Source organism: Eurosta solidaginis, chromosome 2, assembly GCF_040869045.1.
Source record: "Eurosta solidaginis isolate ZX-2024a chromosome 2, ASM4086904v1, whole genome shotgun sequence".
NCBI lineage: Eukaryota > Metazoa > Arthropoda > Insecta > Diptera > Tephritidae > Eurosta > Eurosta solidaginis.
In genome coordinates, this window is record NC_090320.1 from 95,499,789 (window position 1) to 95,517,293 (window position 17,505).

Below are 17,505 nucleotides of genomic sequence, written 5' to 3' on the forward strand. Positions count from 1 at the left end.
TGAGGGGAGACTGAGAGGACCCAAATCCACCGGATTTGGGGCCCACACATTCGAACCTATATATTTGCCCATCTTATATGAATCGTTTTCGAATTCATATAAAATGTAATTTTTTAAAACACTCTAATGTATGTATATATATATATATATATATATATATATATGGGGGGGGGGGGGGGGGGGGGTATTCCATCCCATTTCGACCAATTTTGATCCCGACCCCTTTAGAATTGGCTGAAAGTTTTTCTTCTTTTTCTAGCTTACGAAAGACGTTTTTCAGAATTTTTTCATCCAACTAAAAAAAGTTTTTAATTTAAAAAAAAACACTCTTTTTGTTTTCAAAATGCTATAACTTTTTCAAAAATTGACCGTTTGGGATCTTTTTTTTTTAAATTTGTTTTTAAATGTACTTTTCGGAAAGAATAGAAAAAAATTTTTAAAGTTTTTTTTTAATTTTTTCAGTTTTCGAGATTTTTCTTATAAAAAACTTCAATCAATTCTGCAATCATCCCCACTAATCCCGGAGTGAGCCGATTTTTTTTTTATATTTTTTTTATTTAATTGAAAGAAATTTTCAAAAATAAAAATGTTTTTTTTATCAATTTTATTTATATAACAAAAAAATGTAATCTACGAATAAAATAAACAGGATTAATGACTGGCACACCTAAATCACCCTAATATACATATAAACATTGATGAAAACATCTAATTATGTCGCTTAAATAATTGTCTCTGCCCGCATACGGTGAATATTTTGGTTGGACATTATATTTTTCATAGATATCCAATAGCCAGCTGGAATTCTAAAGAAATGAAAACAACAATGGAAATATAGCAAGACAATAAGCAGCAAAAGTTCACCAACCCAGTGAACCAAATGTTACACTAACAAAATACATTTAGCCCATGGACAATATGATGCGCGCGGACATAGCATAAAGCAAAAAGGAGACCATTGTTAGTGCGTAGACAGATGACAATGGGAGCACAGAAAAACCACCCAACGAATGCCCAGCTGAATACCTGTTGATCGATGCAATGCTAGCCAACAGATATTTGCATATGAGGGGGCATTCCAGGCCGAAGGGGAAATTATTATATATATATATATTGAAAATATTATATTCACATAAGTAGATAAAATACTGTTAGAAAATGTCAGTAAATTATGTACTAAGATATAGTGAGGATTTATTAGTGTAAAGGAACGGTTTGCCTGCGCGCAAACTAGTATAAAAGGGCGAGAATTTTGTAAGAAGTTGAGTAGTAGCTAGCTAGGTATAGTAGCCTGCTAACGCCTTGTTTAGCGGTGAATGGACTCCTGGGATTTTCCAGCTCACGATTCTTTTAGTTTAGAGACTTTGGGGGTTTTCCCAACGCCATCGTTAGAGGGATTGTGATGGTTTTTAAACCTCCGCAGCCTTCAGGAATAACAGGGTGGGGGTTTTCCAACTCCACCGCCTGGGAGGAAGTGGTGGTTTTCCACCTCCGCAGCATTCATGAATAACAGGGTAGGGGTTTTCCAACTCCACAGACTGCGAGGAAGTGGTGATTTTCCACCTCCGCGGCCTTTAGCCCTAAGAGTAGTGTAGAAATTAAATTGAATAAAACAAGTTATAACGTTTGAAATTGAATCAGGTTCTTTCTCTTTAAAAGGAGCCGATAGGGATAGTTTTCTCTTTCCACAGGGATCCTGGACGGACTGAGCATACCCCGGCCAAAGGAAAGGTCCGTCACAAATGGCGCCCGAGCAGGGACACATGGTAAACAACTAAAAAAACGAGGATTATCACAAGAGGAGACAAAGATAATTAAAAACACGAGGATAACCACAGAGGATATAAGTATATCAACATTCAAGTTGATATTTTAAAAAATCTTTTATTTTGGTTTGCAATATAAAATTTATTTTTGTTTATTTTTGAGTTTAAATATTTTCCAACTAATTGGAATTTTCTTTTTTTGAAGTTATTCAAAATCTTATGTTAACACGAAAACTCAATTAAAATTATTTTAAAAATTAAAGTAAAGAGTACAAAGTAGTTAACACTATAATAAGCATACAGAAACCAACGAGAGACCCATAGACACAATGGCAAGAGTCACGTGGGTATATTATCTCAACAGCGAGGAGCTGGTGAAATACGCGGAAGAATTTCAACTAGAGAGCAGCGGATGAACTACGAAAGCGCTTGGCGAGCTTCATTCAGGCGCAAGGTAGCGAGTCAAGCCTCGAGGCTCATTTCATCGAATTAGAGACCCAGCATCCAAGGCCAACAACTCCAAGGCCTGGCGACCAGCTAGCGTTACCAGGCAGCAGTGGCGTTTCAGCCGCGAATCAGACGACGGAGCAGAAGAAGAATCCGGTCGATACACCCAGAAACGAGGAGCAACAGATATACGCGATGTACCAACCAGCATCACATACAAATATAATGGATCGAATACGTAAGTGAGGTCTGAAATATGATAGCGAGAAGGACCCGCTATGTTTTATTGAACGGGCTGAGGAGTTGGCCGACAGCTACGATGTTGATCGCAACTCCATCCCATGAGCGCTACCAGAACTCTTGAAAGATAAGGCGTTAGTATGGTACCGCAACAACAACCGGCACTGGCAAGAATGGGAAGCCTTTCAGAAAGACTTCCTAAGGTTTTTCCTAAGTTCCAGGTACTTTGAGCATTTGGATGACGAGATCCGGCATCGAGTCAAGCGACCAGGTGAGGCCTTTAAAGCCTATGTGCTATCGCTACAGAGGCTAATGCGACACGCCGACTACACCGATGACAAAAAGCAGGATAGAATATATAGAAATTTGCGGCGAGAGTACCAGCTGTACGTTAAAAGAAGCGAGTTTAGTAGCCTGGAGGGATTGGTCAGCCTAGCCGAGGACTACGAAAACATTACGCGAGAGAAGGAAACACTAAACTCAACAGCACGATCATTCGTACCACGAAGACCGGAGGAGAGGTACCACTACGAGAAAACGGTGAGAGAAAAGGAATACCCGATACAGGAGGCCGTAGGAGCACAAGGCAGTGCAACTAGACCACAGCAAGGGACCATAGACCCACGAAGCGCGTGCAGACGATGCGGGGAGAGCGGACACTTCGCCTATGGGTGCCGCAAAGAGCGACGGGACTTCTGTTGGTAGTGTGGCCGACCAGGCGTGTTGACGCGTGACGGCTGTCGAAGGCAGCCGGGAAATGGTCCGAGACCCCATTGATAGCGAGGGGTGGGGTCTCCAATAACGAATCCAGCAAAAACACTTAGGCAGACCCAAGGACGAATCTTGGCTGAAATTACAATAAATGATGGCATCGATCGATACGGGAGCGACGACGAGCTTTGTTAATGAAAAGGTAGCTGCAAAGTTGGACAGGCGCAAATTCAAAGACGTACAGACGAGAGTGGTGATGGGCGATGGTAGAGCACAGAGGGTAAACCAAGCGGTGGAGGCAGAGATACAATTGGGCGAACAAAGGCATGCGAGTGAGCTATTACTTTTGCCTGGGTTAGTCGACAGCGTAGTGATTGGCACAGACTATCTGGCAAAGGTTGGAGCTGAAGTGTGGCGGACAAAAAGTAGTATTACAAGTTGATGAATGATGTTTTCTCTGAAAGTCGCCATGCAAGTATCCACGCATATGCGGATGACATCCAATTATATATGTGCTGTCCTCTTGACCAGACAACTAACATGTGCGTTAATTTTAATGATGACCTATCTTCTCTCAAGTCCTGGGCATCGAGAAATGGTCTTCGTCTCAATGTTGATAAGTGTTGTGTGTTACCTATAAGCAAAAAACATCTCGCAACTGTCCCTCCTCTATACATTGGGGATTGAGCTATTAAAACTGTCTCGAAAGTAACTAACCTAGGTTATGTCATTAACCCTGACCTTACCTGCACGGATCATATAAACTCTTCTGTTGGCAAGATATAATATACCCTAAGGAGTCTGCGGATGTCCGCCGCATTTACACCGGCTAGTATAAGGCGAAAACTTGCCACTCAACTTATAATGCCTATAATTTCTTACCTTGATGTCGTGTATAGCAAGCTGGACTCTCAGTCTGCACACAAATTGGATGTGGCTTTCAACCATGTTACGCGCTATGTCTTCGGGCTTACGAGATTTGTGCATATCTTTGCCTGGAGGACAAGCGTTTTGGAGTGTGAACCCTCTGAGTACGTAAAAGTTAGAAATTGCTTGTTCCTCTTTCACCTTATAAAGGAGAAGCCGCCTAGTTATCTCTATGAAAAGCTAATCTTTCCTAGGTCTGCTCGTTCTTATGATTTGATTGTGCCGCAATATCTCTCATCGGCTAGACAATTTTTCATCAATGCTACACGTTTATGGAACTCAATTCCTTCTACTATACGCAGTAGTCTGAATAAGAGCAACATTAAGACTATTTTAACCTCATATTTCAGTAATCTTGTAACTTAACCGATTTTTGTTTGATTGATTCTTTCTTCCTTTTACCCTAAGATGTGCTTTCTAAAACCTTATGTATTTTCTTGTTATATTGTTCTACTTACAGTTTTATTTATATCTCTATTTTAATTAACTTTTTCTCTAATAATGTTCCTTGATATGTGTTAAAATATTTTAATTACTATTGTTGTACTAAAAAAGAATTACTTTTCTTATTGTACTAATGTATTTATTAATAAATGAATGAATGAATGAATGAATGATCAGAAGCAGCCGGCAGCGGTGGCAACATGTACGACGATGGTAGACCAAGGAAATTACAAAGGTGTTAAGAACAGCGAGGGGGGGTGAGCAAGAAGTCCTACTAGCGGAGAACAGCATGGATGATGCGGTGAGTACGTTTCTCAAACATGAATTACAGCAGTATTCGTTCGACAAACAATACAGAAAAGGCAAAATGAATGTGGTCGCAGACGCACTCTCAAGGCAGCCACTGGAAGCGAAGGAGCCGGAGAAATTCCCCGATTACGTGATGGAGGAAGGGCGGTTGTATCGCAGAATAGGGAGTCAAATGGATGGCGAGGATGCGGTACCGTGGAAACTATGCGTACCAACACCAGAGAGGAGAAGAGTGCTCGACGAAAAAGACGACTCACCGAGGCCAGGACACATGGGTATACGGAAATCCATCGCGCGTGCAATTATGAGGTACTATTGACCTGGAATGTTTAGAGACGTACGGTAGTACGTGCAACAATGCCATACGTGCCAAGTCTACAAGCCCAGCGAACAATAAGCTGCAAGCAAGATGCTCACGCAGATTTCCGACGAACCTTTTGCTACTGTTTGCGCAGATTTCGTTGGACCACTTCCGCGCTCGAAGCATGGAAATACGATGGCACTAGTTTTCGTGGATAAATTTTCGAAATGGGTAGATATCATAGCAATACGGAAGGCGACTACGGAGAATGTGATCAGACGTATGAGGGAGAGGATTTTGGCCCAATTTGGCGCGCCAAAAATCCTAATCACAGACAATGGAGCACAGTTCACGAGCAGACATTTTTAGAAATTTTAAAAAGAGGCTGGCACAAAGCACCACCTAACGGCACCGTACACACCGCAAGAGAATCCGACGGAGAGAGCGAATTGTAACATCAAGAGGATGATAGCGCAATTCACTGGGAAGGAGCATAAGACATGGGATGAGTTGTTGTTAGAGATGACACTAGCACTGAATACGAGCATATGCGGGTCAACAGGCTACAGTTCAGCATTCGTAGTACAGGGTAGGGAACCGAGGATCCCCAACGCCCTCTACGAGGAGTAAACATTTGACACAGGCGAGGAGAAGGTGGCTCTCAGTGAGAAGATGGCGAAGATGAAGAAGGTGTATCAGATGGCACGTCGTAGACAACAGCATGCATCAGCGGAGCAGGCAAGGCGTTATAACTTACGTATAAGACAGTGGCATCCGGCGGTGGGCGACTTGGTATTAGTAAAAGAGCATCAGCTGTCCAAGGCAGTGGACAACTTCGCAGCAAAGTTAGCACCCAGATACAGTAGGCCTCATCGTGTAACGAACTTCGTATCCCAGGTGATCGTCGAACTAGACAAGGTGCATAAAGAAGAACGGCACATATAAGCGAGCTAAAAACGTACCATCAGGCGAAAGTCGAAGAAGAAGCAAGTCCCGCAGCAGAAAGAGGAATAGGTTCACCCCGTGAGCGTGGTAAGTGGAAGGCGACTCACCAAGCCCCTCCGAAGTTCGCATCGGGGAACAAACGAGACGGCTGACGACGATATCAACAAGACAACACGCGCCCTCATCAGCATCGGGTGGTAGAACCCCGAACCAACATTTAACCGAGGAATACGCAGAGCAATTGGCCGTAGTAAGAGCAACGCCATGCGTGTCAACATCACAAGCAGCCCAGATCACGGAAAAAGATCAGGCAGCTTGCAGCACGGTAGCGATATGTGGTTCGCTAGCACTCGTCAAATCAGGTGCAAGTGGTTCCAGAATCGAACGGACAGACATATGCAACAATCAACAGGTGGTAGACGGCGACCGGAGTGGGTGGCACACAGCACAAGTGCAAGCCCCAACCCTGGATAACGGGAACCAGACGGCGATGAACTACGCCCACAACATAGCCAGCCAATGCTATAACATAATGACCGAATTTTGTATAACATTTCATTTCAGAACAAGGCCCAGATCGCGAGAGATTATCCCATAGAGTAAAGAAACATCGAGTCGAACATCAGGCGCAAGACTCCTTCAGCGAACAATTATCAGGCGCCACAAAACATAGACACGTTGACACACATAAGCAGTAGAAATTGGCACACGCTACCCCAGTGAAGCGGCGAAAAAGGACGTTCCACCGGAATGTAGATGGTCGTACTTATCGGGTGAGGATCACCAGAACAGGCCTGGTGACAGTAACTCTGCTTGCGGCAGGTGAGGGGAGACTGTGAGGACCCAAATCCACCGGCTTTGGGGCCCACACATTCGAACCTATATATTTGACCATCTTATATGAATCGTTTTCGAATTCATATAAAATGTAATTTTTTAAAACACTCTAATGTATATATATATATATATATATATATGTATATATATATATATATATATATGGGGGGTATTCCATCCCATTTCGACCAATTTTGATCCCGACCCCTTTAGAATTGGCTGAAAGTTTTTCTTCTTTTTCTAGCTTACGAAAGACGTTTTTCAGAATTTTTTCATCCAACTAAAAAAAGTTATGAATATAAAAAACAACACTGTTTTTGTTTTCAAAATGCTATAACTTTTTCAAAAGTTGACCGTTTGGGATCTTTTTTTTTTAAATTTGTTTTTAAATGTACTTTTCGGAAAGAATACAAACAAATTTTTAAAGTTTTTTTTGTAATTTTTTCAGTTTTCGAGATTTTTCTCATAAAAAACTTTAATCAATTATGCAATCATCCCCACTAATCCCGGAGTGGGCCGATTTTTTTTTATATTTTTTTTTTTTTAATTGAAAAAAAATTTTCAAAAATAAAAATTTTTTTTTATCAATTTTATTTATATAACAAAAAAATGTAATCTACGATTAAAATAAACAGGATTAATGACTGACACAGTAAAAAACAGTAGATTACCATAATATATAAAGAAAAGAGTATTTAAAACTAATTTTCTTACATTTTTTTGTTATATAAATAAAATAGGTGTGATGGTAGCGTGCTTCGCCTACCACACCGTATGCCCTGGGTTCGCACCCCGGGCAAAGCAACATGAAAAATTTTAGAAATAAGGTTTTTAAATTAGAAGAAAATTTTTCTAAGCGGGGTCGCCCCTCGGCAGTGTTTGGCAAGCGCTCCGGGTGTATTTCTGCCATGAAAAGCTCTCAGTGAAAACTCATCTGCCTTGGAGATGCCGTTCGGAGTCGGCATAAAACATGTAGGTCCCGTCCGGCCAATTTGTAGGGAAAATCAAGAGGAGCACGACGCAAATTGGAAGAGAAGCTCGGCCTTAGATCTCTTCGGAGGTTATCGCGCCTTACATTTTTTTTATTTAAATAAAATTGATAAAAAAAATTTTCTTTTTGAAAATTTTTTTCAATTAAATAAAAAAAATATTTAAAAAAATCGGCCCTCTCCGGGATTAGTGGGGATGATTGCAGAATTGATTGAAGTTTTTTATGAGAAAAAAAAAATGTCGAAATTCGAAAAATCTCGAAAAACTGAAAAATTACTAAAAAAAACTTTAATTTTTTTTTTATTTTTTCCGAAAAGTACATTTAAAAACAAATTTAAAAAAAGGTCCCAAACGGTCAAATTTTGAAAAAGTTATAGCATTTTGAAAACAAAAACGGTGTTTTTTTTAAATTCATAATTTTTTTTGTTTGGATGAAAAAATTTGAAAAAATACTGAAAAAAGTCTTTCGTAAGCTAGAAAAAGAAGAAAAACTTTCAGCCAATTCTAAAGGGGTCCGGTTCAAAATTGGTCGAAATGGGATGGAATACCCCATATACATATATATATAATATTGAATTTCTATCCGTACACATACATATCATGTAAAACATAAATACCCCGATATATTTGAATTTACAGAATTGAATTCCATACATATAAAATATTGCATTTTAAATCACCCTAATATACATATAAACATTGAAGAAAACATCTAATTATGTCGCTTAAATAATTGTCTCTGCCCGCATACGGTGAATATTTTGGTGGGACATTATATTTTTCATAGATATCCAATAGCCAGCTGGAATCCTAAAGAAATGAAAACAACAATGGAAATACAGCAAGACAATAAGCGGCAAAAGTTCACCAACCCAGTGAACCAAATGTTAAACTAACAAAATACATTTAGCCCATGGACAATATGATGCGCGCGGACATAGCATAAAGCAAAAAGGAGAACATTGTGAGTGCGTAGACAGATGACAATGGGAGCACAGAAAAACCACCCAACGAATGCCCAGCTGAATACCTGTTGATCGATGCAATGCTAGCCAACAGATGTTTGCATATGAGGGGGCATTCCAGACCGAAGAGGAAATTATTATATATATATATTGAAAACATATTCACATAAGTAGATAAAATACTGTTAGAAAATGTCAGTAAATTATGTACTAAGATATAATGGGGATTTGTTAGTGTAAAGGAACGGTTTGCCTGCGCGCAAACTAGTATAAAAGGGCGAGAATTTTGTAAGAAGTTGCGTAGTAGCTAGCTAGGTGTAGTAGCCTGCTAACGCCTTGTTTAGCGGTGAATGGGACCCCTGGTATTTTCCAGCTCACGAGTCTTTTAGTTTAGAGACTTTGGGGGTTTTCCCAACGCCATCGTTAGAGGGATTGTGGTGGTTTTTAAACCTCCGCAGCCTTCAGGAATAACAGGGTGGGGGTTTTCCAACTCCACCGACTGGGAGGAAGTGGTGATTTTCCACCTCCGCGGCCTTTAGCCCTAAGAGTAGTGTAGAAATTAAATTGAATAGAACAAGTTATAACGTTTGAAATTGAATCAGGGTCTTTCTCTTTAAAAGGAGACGATAGGGATCATTTTCTCTTTCCACAGGGATCCTGGACGGACTGAGCATACCCCGGCCAAAGGAAAGGTCCGTCACAAATGACGCCCGAGCGGGGACACTGAATATAGAGTCACATGGTAAACAACAAAAAAAACGAGGATAATCACAAGAGGAGACAAAGATAATTAAAAACTCGAGGATAACCACAGAGGATATAAGCATACAGAAACCAACGAGAGACCCATAGACACAATGGCAAGAGTCACGTGGGTATATTATTTCAACAACGAGGAGCTGGTGAAATACGCGGTAGAATTTCAACTAGAGAGCTGTGGATGAACTACGATATACGCGATGTAGCAACCAGCATCACATACAAATATAATGGATTGAATAAGTAAGTGGAGTCTGAAATATGATAGCGAGAAGGACCCGCTATGTTTTATTGAAGGGTTGAGGAGCTGGCCGACAGCTACGAAGTTGGTCGCAACTCCATCCCACGAGCGCTACCAGAACTCTTAAAAGATAAGGCGTTAGTATGGTACCGAAACAACAACCGGCACTGGCAAGAGTGGGAAGCCTTTCAGAAAGACTTCCTAAGGTTTTTCCTAAGTTCCAGGTACTTTGAGCATTTGGATGACGAGATCCGGCAGCGAGTCCAGCGACCAGGTGAGGCCTTTAAAGACTATGTGCTATCGTTACAGGGGCTAATGCGACACGCCGACTACACCGAAAACAAAAAGCTGGATAGGATATATAGAAATTCGCGGCGAGAGTACCAGCTGTACGTTAAAAGAAGCGAGTTTAGTAACCCGGAGGGATTTGTCAGCCTAGCCGAGGACTACGAAAACATTACGCGAGAGAAGGAAACACTAAACTCAACAGCAAGATCATTCGTACCACGAAGACCGGAGGAGAGGTACCACTACGAGAAAACGGTGAGAGAAAAGGAATACCCGATACAGGAGGCCGTAGGAGCACAAGGCAGTGCAACTAGACCACAGCAAGGGACCATAGACCCACGAAGCGCGTGCAGACGATGCGGGGAGAGCGGACACTTCGTCTATGGGTGTCGCAACGAGCGACGCGACTTCTGTTGGTAGTGTGGCCGACCAGGCGTGTTGACCCGTGACGGCTGTCGAAGGCACCCGGGAAATGGTCCGAGACCACATTGATAGCGAGGGGTGGGGTCTCCAATAACGAATCCTCGCGCACAGTAAAAACACTTAGGCAGACCAAAGGCTGCAATTACACTGGAGGGACAAGAAATGATTGCATCGATCGATACGGGAGCGACGATGAGCTTTGTTAATGAAAAGGTAGCTGCAAAGTTGGACACGCGCAAATTCAAAGACGTAGAGACGAGAGTGATGATGGGCGATAGTAGAGCACATAGGGTAACCCAAGCGGTGGAGGCAGAGATACAATTGGGCGAACAAAGGCATGCGAGTGAGCTATTAGTTTTACCTATCTGGCAAAGGCTAAGTTGGAGCTGAAGAAAAATTAGTATTACAAGTTGATGAATGATGTTTTCTCTGAATGTCGGCATGCAAGTATCCACGCATATGCAGATGACATACAATTATATATGTCCTGTCCTCTTGACCAGACAACTAATATGTGCGTTAATTTTAATGATGACCTATCTTCTCTCAAGTCCTGGGCATCACGAAATGGCCTTCGTCTCAATGTTGATAAGTGTTGTGTGTTACCTATAAGTAAAAAACGTCTCGCAACTGTCCCTCCTCTATACATTGGGGATTGAGCTATTAAAACTGTCTCGAAAGTAACTAACCTAGGTTATGTCATTAACACTGACCTTACCTGCACGGATCATATAAACTCTACTGTTGACAAGATATAATATACCCTAAGGAGTCTTCGGATGTCCGCCGCATTTACACCGGCTAGCATAAGGCGAACACTTGCCACTCAACTTATAATGCCTATAATTTCTTACCCTGATCTCGTGTATAGCAAGCTAGACTCGCAGTCTGCACACAAATTTGATGTGGCTTTCAACCATGTTACGCGCTATGTCTTCGGGCTTACGAGATTTGTGCATATTTCTGCCTGGAGGACAAGCCTTTTGAATTGTGAACTCTCTGAGTACGTAAAAGTTAGAAATTGCATGTTCCTCTTTCACCTTATAAAGGAGAATTCGCCTAGTTATCTCTATGAAAAGCTAATATTTCCTATGTCTGCTCGTTCTTATGATTTGATTGTGCCGCAATATAACTTTCTCTCATCGGCTAGACTATTTTTCATCAATGCTACGCGTTTATGGAACTCAATTCCTTCTAATATACGCAGTAGTCTGAATAAGAGCAACATTAAGACTATTTTAACCTCATATTTCAGTAATCTTGTAATTTAGCCGATTTTTGTTTGATTGATTCTTTGTTCTTTTTACCCTAAGATGTGCTTTCTAAAACCTTATGGCCCGGTGTCACCAACTCGACTTAACTTAGTTAAGTCATATTTTTTAATTTTTCTGTTTCACCACCAATACTTAGCTAAGTCGCAAATTAGCCTACCTGTTAGCTGGCTTATTCTCGACTTTCAACAGTGTTGCTGTAGTACAAATTTTGAGTCGAATTAAATGTCACTATTTATACTTATTTCATTATGCAAATATAGCAACCCCGCTATGGTTGACATTTCTTGCAATTTCTCTGAAGTGGCTTATTTTATTTGTATTTATATATATATTTGCGACTTTGAAGCTCTGCAGGTTATCGTGCTTCGACGAAAAAGAAAAATTAAAGAGCGTCTTGACTTTTTTCTTTATTATGACGATGTTGACTTTCGCGAACGATTTCGTATGTGCAAAGATGCTGCTTGGTTTGTTTTTTCTTTAATAAAAGACAACATTTATCTTGGAGCACGGTAAGTTTACACCATATTTTATAAATGTTGCCCTAAATTACTTCTTCGTTTACAGCAACAACGCAATGCAGCCACATCAAATGTTTTTCATCGCACTCCGGTTCTATGCTTCAGGATCTTTTCAGCAAATTGTGGCAGACCTTTCCGGAGTTTCAAAAGCAAGTGCCTCACGTGCAATTACGCTAGTTTCCTACCATCTAGCATCCTTGTGACCAGAGTTTGTGAAACTTCCTCAAACGGAACAGGAGCGCTTGGAAACACAGGCTGCATTTAAAGAAAAGGCAAATTTTCCGCGTGTAATTGGGGCAATGGACTGCTCCCATGTTAAAATCAATTCCCCAGGTGAATATGCGTGAATAGTAATTGGAAAACAATATCTCTATATTAATTTATAAACGCTTCCGAAGGCAGCCGGTGCTGTCCGGCTGTCATTTCAGTGTCATCCTCCCAGCAGATCCTTGCAGCGGAGTAAAAATCTAGTTGAGGGGTCGACTGCTAATAAGCTACCAAAAATATCGAGAGAAGTATCAAAAGACGCGTATTAATCTCGAAAATAATAATCCGAAGGCGGAAAATAAAAATGTTATCTCAGTTCGCAGATATTTGCAGTTGAAGTTGGCGATTTTCATATGGTTGCTGTAATGTTGTTGTCCCCACAAAAAAAATTGTGAACATAAGTGTTTTGCGCGGACGATAACCACGAACAATAACCACGCCCACTTTTTCAAAATTGAAAATTTATAAAAATGGAAAAAATTAGATAATTCAATAACAAGGTAGTGAAATTTGCTAGGTGGATTTGTTTTATGACGCAAAAATAAATTCCCAAAAATATTGGTATATGGGCATGGCAAAACCCACATTTAGAAGAAGAAAATTTGGAAGTTTAAGAAGCCGTAAATCAAATACACTCGGATTTTCATGTGGTTGTTGTAATGTTGTCGTACCCACAAAAAAAATTGTGAACATAAGTGTTTTTCGCGGATATAGTTTTGGTCTCAAAACCGGTGTTGGACCCACCCAGGGTAATTTTTTATAAGCGCGGCCGAAGGCCGCCAATGTAGAGAGGTGTTCTGCGCAAAAATACGATGGATCTCACCCCCGGTTTCGGAGGGAAGAGCGGGTCATTTTTCGGTTTTTCGTTAATATCTTTTGAACGAGTTAAAATTTTTAATTTCCGCCTTCGGATTATTAATACTGATGGTTTTTGGACGCGCATTAGCAGTCGACCCCTCATATAGGTTGTTACCTGCAGCGGGACTGCGCCATACTCTCCTGCTCCGGGAAGGTATCGAACCCTAAGGGCGCCCCGTAGTCTACGCCTCAGCGCCCCTCACTACCTTCCAGCAACTCTGCTGCTCAACAAGCCACGCCCCACGGCGCCACCAGCTCATACGGCCGCTTCCACTCATGGAATGCCGAGCATCAGCACCCGCCCCCGTCTTCTTCTCCCCTCTTGGAACCAACGCCTTTAACAACCCTCTCATTAGGGTCCACCCCTGTTGAAACAGCAAGTTTCCTTGGACTCCCGTTAGAGGACGTTGATGACAATTTGTGATCGGTCGCACCTATTGGATGGGGCGAAGCACTGCTACAACAACAACAACAACATTAATTTATATACAGGTGGTGATGATGGTGAAGTCTTTCGAAATAGAAAAGGGTTTTTTTCTTTCACTGTGCAGACAATATGCGACAGCAAAATGAAAATATTGGATATTGTATCTCGATGGCCAGGATCTGTGCATGATTCAAGAATTTTTCTGAATTCGCGCATTTCATATCGGCTTGAAAATAGGGAGTTCCAGAATGGCCTAATTGTTGCTGATAGTGGCTATGAAAACTCGAGCGTCGTGTTGACACCTCTTTCAAATTGTACAAATAGAGCAGAAAATTTATATAATGAGTCGCATATCAGAACACTTAATTGCATCGAGCGCTAATATGGTGTGTGGAAACATAGATTTCCTGTGCTATCAATGGGCATTCGAATGAAAGTCACTAGAGTTCTTTACATTATTGTAGGAACAGCAGTATAGCATAATGTTTGCATTCGCTTTAATGATAAATCCGCACCACAACTTTCACCTGAAGTTAACGATGCTGTAATTAATGTTTTAACAGTCCCGCCAAATCGCTCAAATGAAGGGCGATTTCGAAATGACCATACCAGAAGAACAATAATTGATACATATTTTGCTCGGCTATAACTTCTGGCCATGAGCGAACATATTTAGTGGAAGAGAAAATTCTGCATCCAAATGTAACCCGTCAGGGTGATATCGATATTTTCAGCATAATGGTTACCGAACCAAATTTAGTACAACGCGCCAACATTTCAAAAACTGAAAAACTTCCAGCAACCGATTGATAACAACACTATATTCGATGGCATTGCGGCCAATCACAAACAGCAGCAGCTCGATAATGAAAATACTCTTAAAGTCAACCAAAGCCTTTGATATTCCTAAAGGAGAACGTAAGTAGAAATACATTTCTGTATTTTCTTTTTAAAATAAATTGTATTATTTCTTCACAGATCCATTCTATTAAAGCTAACTGGGAAAACACCAACGCTACCACGTAAACTCAATTCTTTCATGGCAGATATGTCTACTAAAAGCTACTAAAAGCGATGAAAGCACGTTTGAAGGGTAAGGAAGGGCGTATACGTGGTAATTTGATGGGTAAACGATTTCTCAGCACGTCCTGTCATAAAACCAGATCCAAATTTGCGTATCGATCAAGTCGGTGTGCCACGTTCAATTGCACAAAATTTAACATTTTAAGAATTGGTTACACCATTCAATATCGATCGCATGCAAGAGTTAGTCAATATCCTGCCGCTAAATATATTGTTCGTGATTTTGGTAAACGTATAGATTTGCGTTTCCATCCTTAACCTTCAGATTTGCATTTACAATGTGGCTATAAAGTCGAAAGACATTTACGCGATGATGATTTAGTTATTTTCAATCGTCAACCTACACTATATAAAATGAGTATGATGGGACATCGTGTCAAAGTGCTGCCTTGGTCAACATTCCGTATGAATTTGTCATGCACATCACCATCTAATGCTGATTTTGATGGTGATGAATATACATATAACACCAGGCAAATTAAAATTGCTGGCCGTTTCTATGGTAATATTCAGGCTGTTATTAACAATTGGTTGTTATTGGAAGGTCACAGTATTGACATTGGTGATACAATTGGTGATCCTCAAACTTATAATACAGATGTCAATTAAGAAAGCCAAAGATGATGTCATTAACGTTATTCAAAAAGCGCACAACATGGAGTTGGACCAACACCTGGTGCGTTATCTCACGTGCAATACATTTTCTTTTTATATCTTAAATTTATTTTTCACTTACAGGTAATACTTTGCGTCAAACTTTCGAAAATCAAGTCAATCGTATACTAAAATATGCTCGTGACAAAACTGGTGGCTCTCTAAAGAAATAGCCTACCGAGCATAATAATTGAAAGGCTATGGTGGTGTCGGGTTCTAAAGGTTCCAATATTAATATCTCACAGGTTATTGCTTGTGTGGGTCAATATAACGTTGAGGGTAAACGTATACAATATGGGTTTCGCAAACGTACTTTGCCACATTTAATTACGATTACGGTCCTGAGTCACATGGTTTCGTAGAAAATTCATACCTTGCCGGTTTGACGCCATCAGAATTCTATTTTCACGCTATGGGTGGTCGTGAAGGTCTTATCGATACTGCTGTAAAAACTGCTGAAACTGGTTATATCCAACGTCGTTTAATTAAGGCTATGGAGTCTGTTATGGTTAACCATGATGGCACAGTACGTAACTCTGTAGGTCAACTGATTCAGTTGCGTTATGGCGAAGATGGTTTGGCTGGTGAAACAGTAGAATTTCAAAATCTACCTACCGTTAAGCTATCGAATAAAGCATTAGAAAAAAGATTCAAATTTGATTGGTCAAATGAACGTTATATGCGTAAAGTTTTTACAGATGATATTATAAAAGAGTTGAGCGAAAGCGGTAATGCATTGCCCGAATTGGAAATTGTGTCGCGATCGTGAAGCGCTGCGTGAAATTTTCCCCAAAAGTGATTCGAAGGTAAAGCACATTGTTTACTTTGTAATTAAGCAAAAACTTATGTTATAACTTATTTTAATTGAGTAGGTCGTATTACCGTGTAATTTGCAACGCATGATTTGGAATGTACAGAAAATCTTTCATATTAACAAACGCATGCCAACCGATCTGTCGCCTTTGCGCGTTATTAATGGCGTGCATGATTTATTACAACGTTGTGTTATTGTGGTCGGTAATGATCGTTTGGCAAAACAGGCTAATGAGAATGCTACGCTACTGTTTCAATGTTTGGTACGTTCGACGCTCTGCACGAAATATGTAGCAGAAGAGTTTCGTGTATCGACTGAAGCGTTTGAATGGTTGATTGGAGAGATTGAAACACGTTTTCAGCAAGCACAAGCGAATACTGGTGAAAATGGTGGGCGCTTTAGCTGCACATAGTTTGGGTGAACCTGCTACACAAGTGCGTAATTATGGTGTGTTGATAAATATTTGTCTTACTTATTTTTTATTTGCATTGTAGATGACACTCAACACTTTCCATTTTGCTGGTGTATCATCGAAGAACGTAACATTTAAAAAAAACCAAAGGCTTCCTCACTAACTGTTTCCACAGAGACGGTGCTGCACGATATGCTGAGAAAGCAAAGAATGTGCTGTGCCGTTTAGAACACACCACATTGCGTAAAGTAACAGCTAACACGGCCATTTACTATGATCCCGATCCACAGCGAACTGCGATTTCAGAGGATCAAGAATTCGTGAATGTTTACTATGAAATGCCTAATTTTGACCCAACACGCATTTCACCATGGCTATTACGTATTGAATTGGATCGTAACCGTACATATAACATATAAGATATTAACGAAGGAACAAATTGCTGAAAGGATTAATGCGGTTTTTGGTGATTGAATTGTATTTCCAATGACGATAATGCAGATAAATTAGTACTTCGCATACGTATTATTTATTTATTTATTTACAGTCTTGTAGACTTAGTTTCTTAAATTACATCTATGAGATCTCTTTATATTATTGCTAAC

General features: G+C 40.4%; 1 protein-coding gene and 1 pseudogene across 9 annotated transcripts in view; one reads left to right on the plus strand and one right to left on the minus strand.

Moving 5' to 3' along the window:
• The window catches only part of TM9SF4 (transmembrane 9 superfamily protein member 4), an 884,035-nt gene that overhangs the window by 544,689 nt on the left and 321,841 nt on the right, over positions 1-17,505 (minus strand). The gene's annotated exons all lie outside the window — the stretch shown is intronic.
• LOC137239133 (DNA-directed RNA polymerase II subunit RPB1-like) lies at positions 4,825-17,469 on the plus strand (annotated as a pseudogene).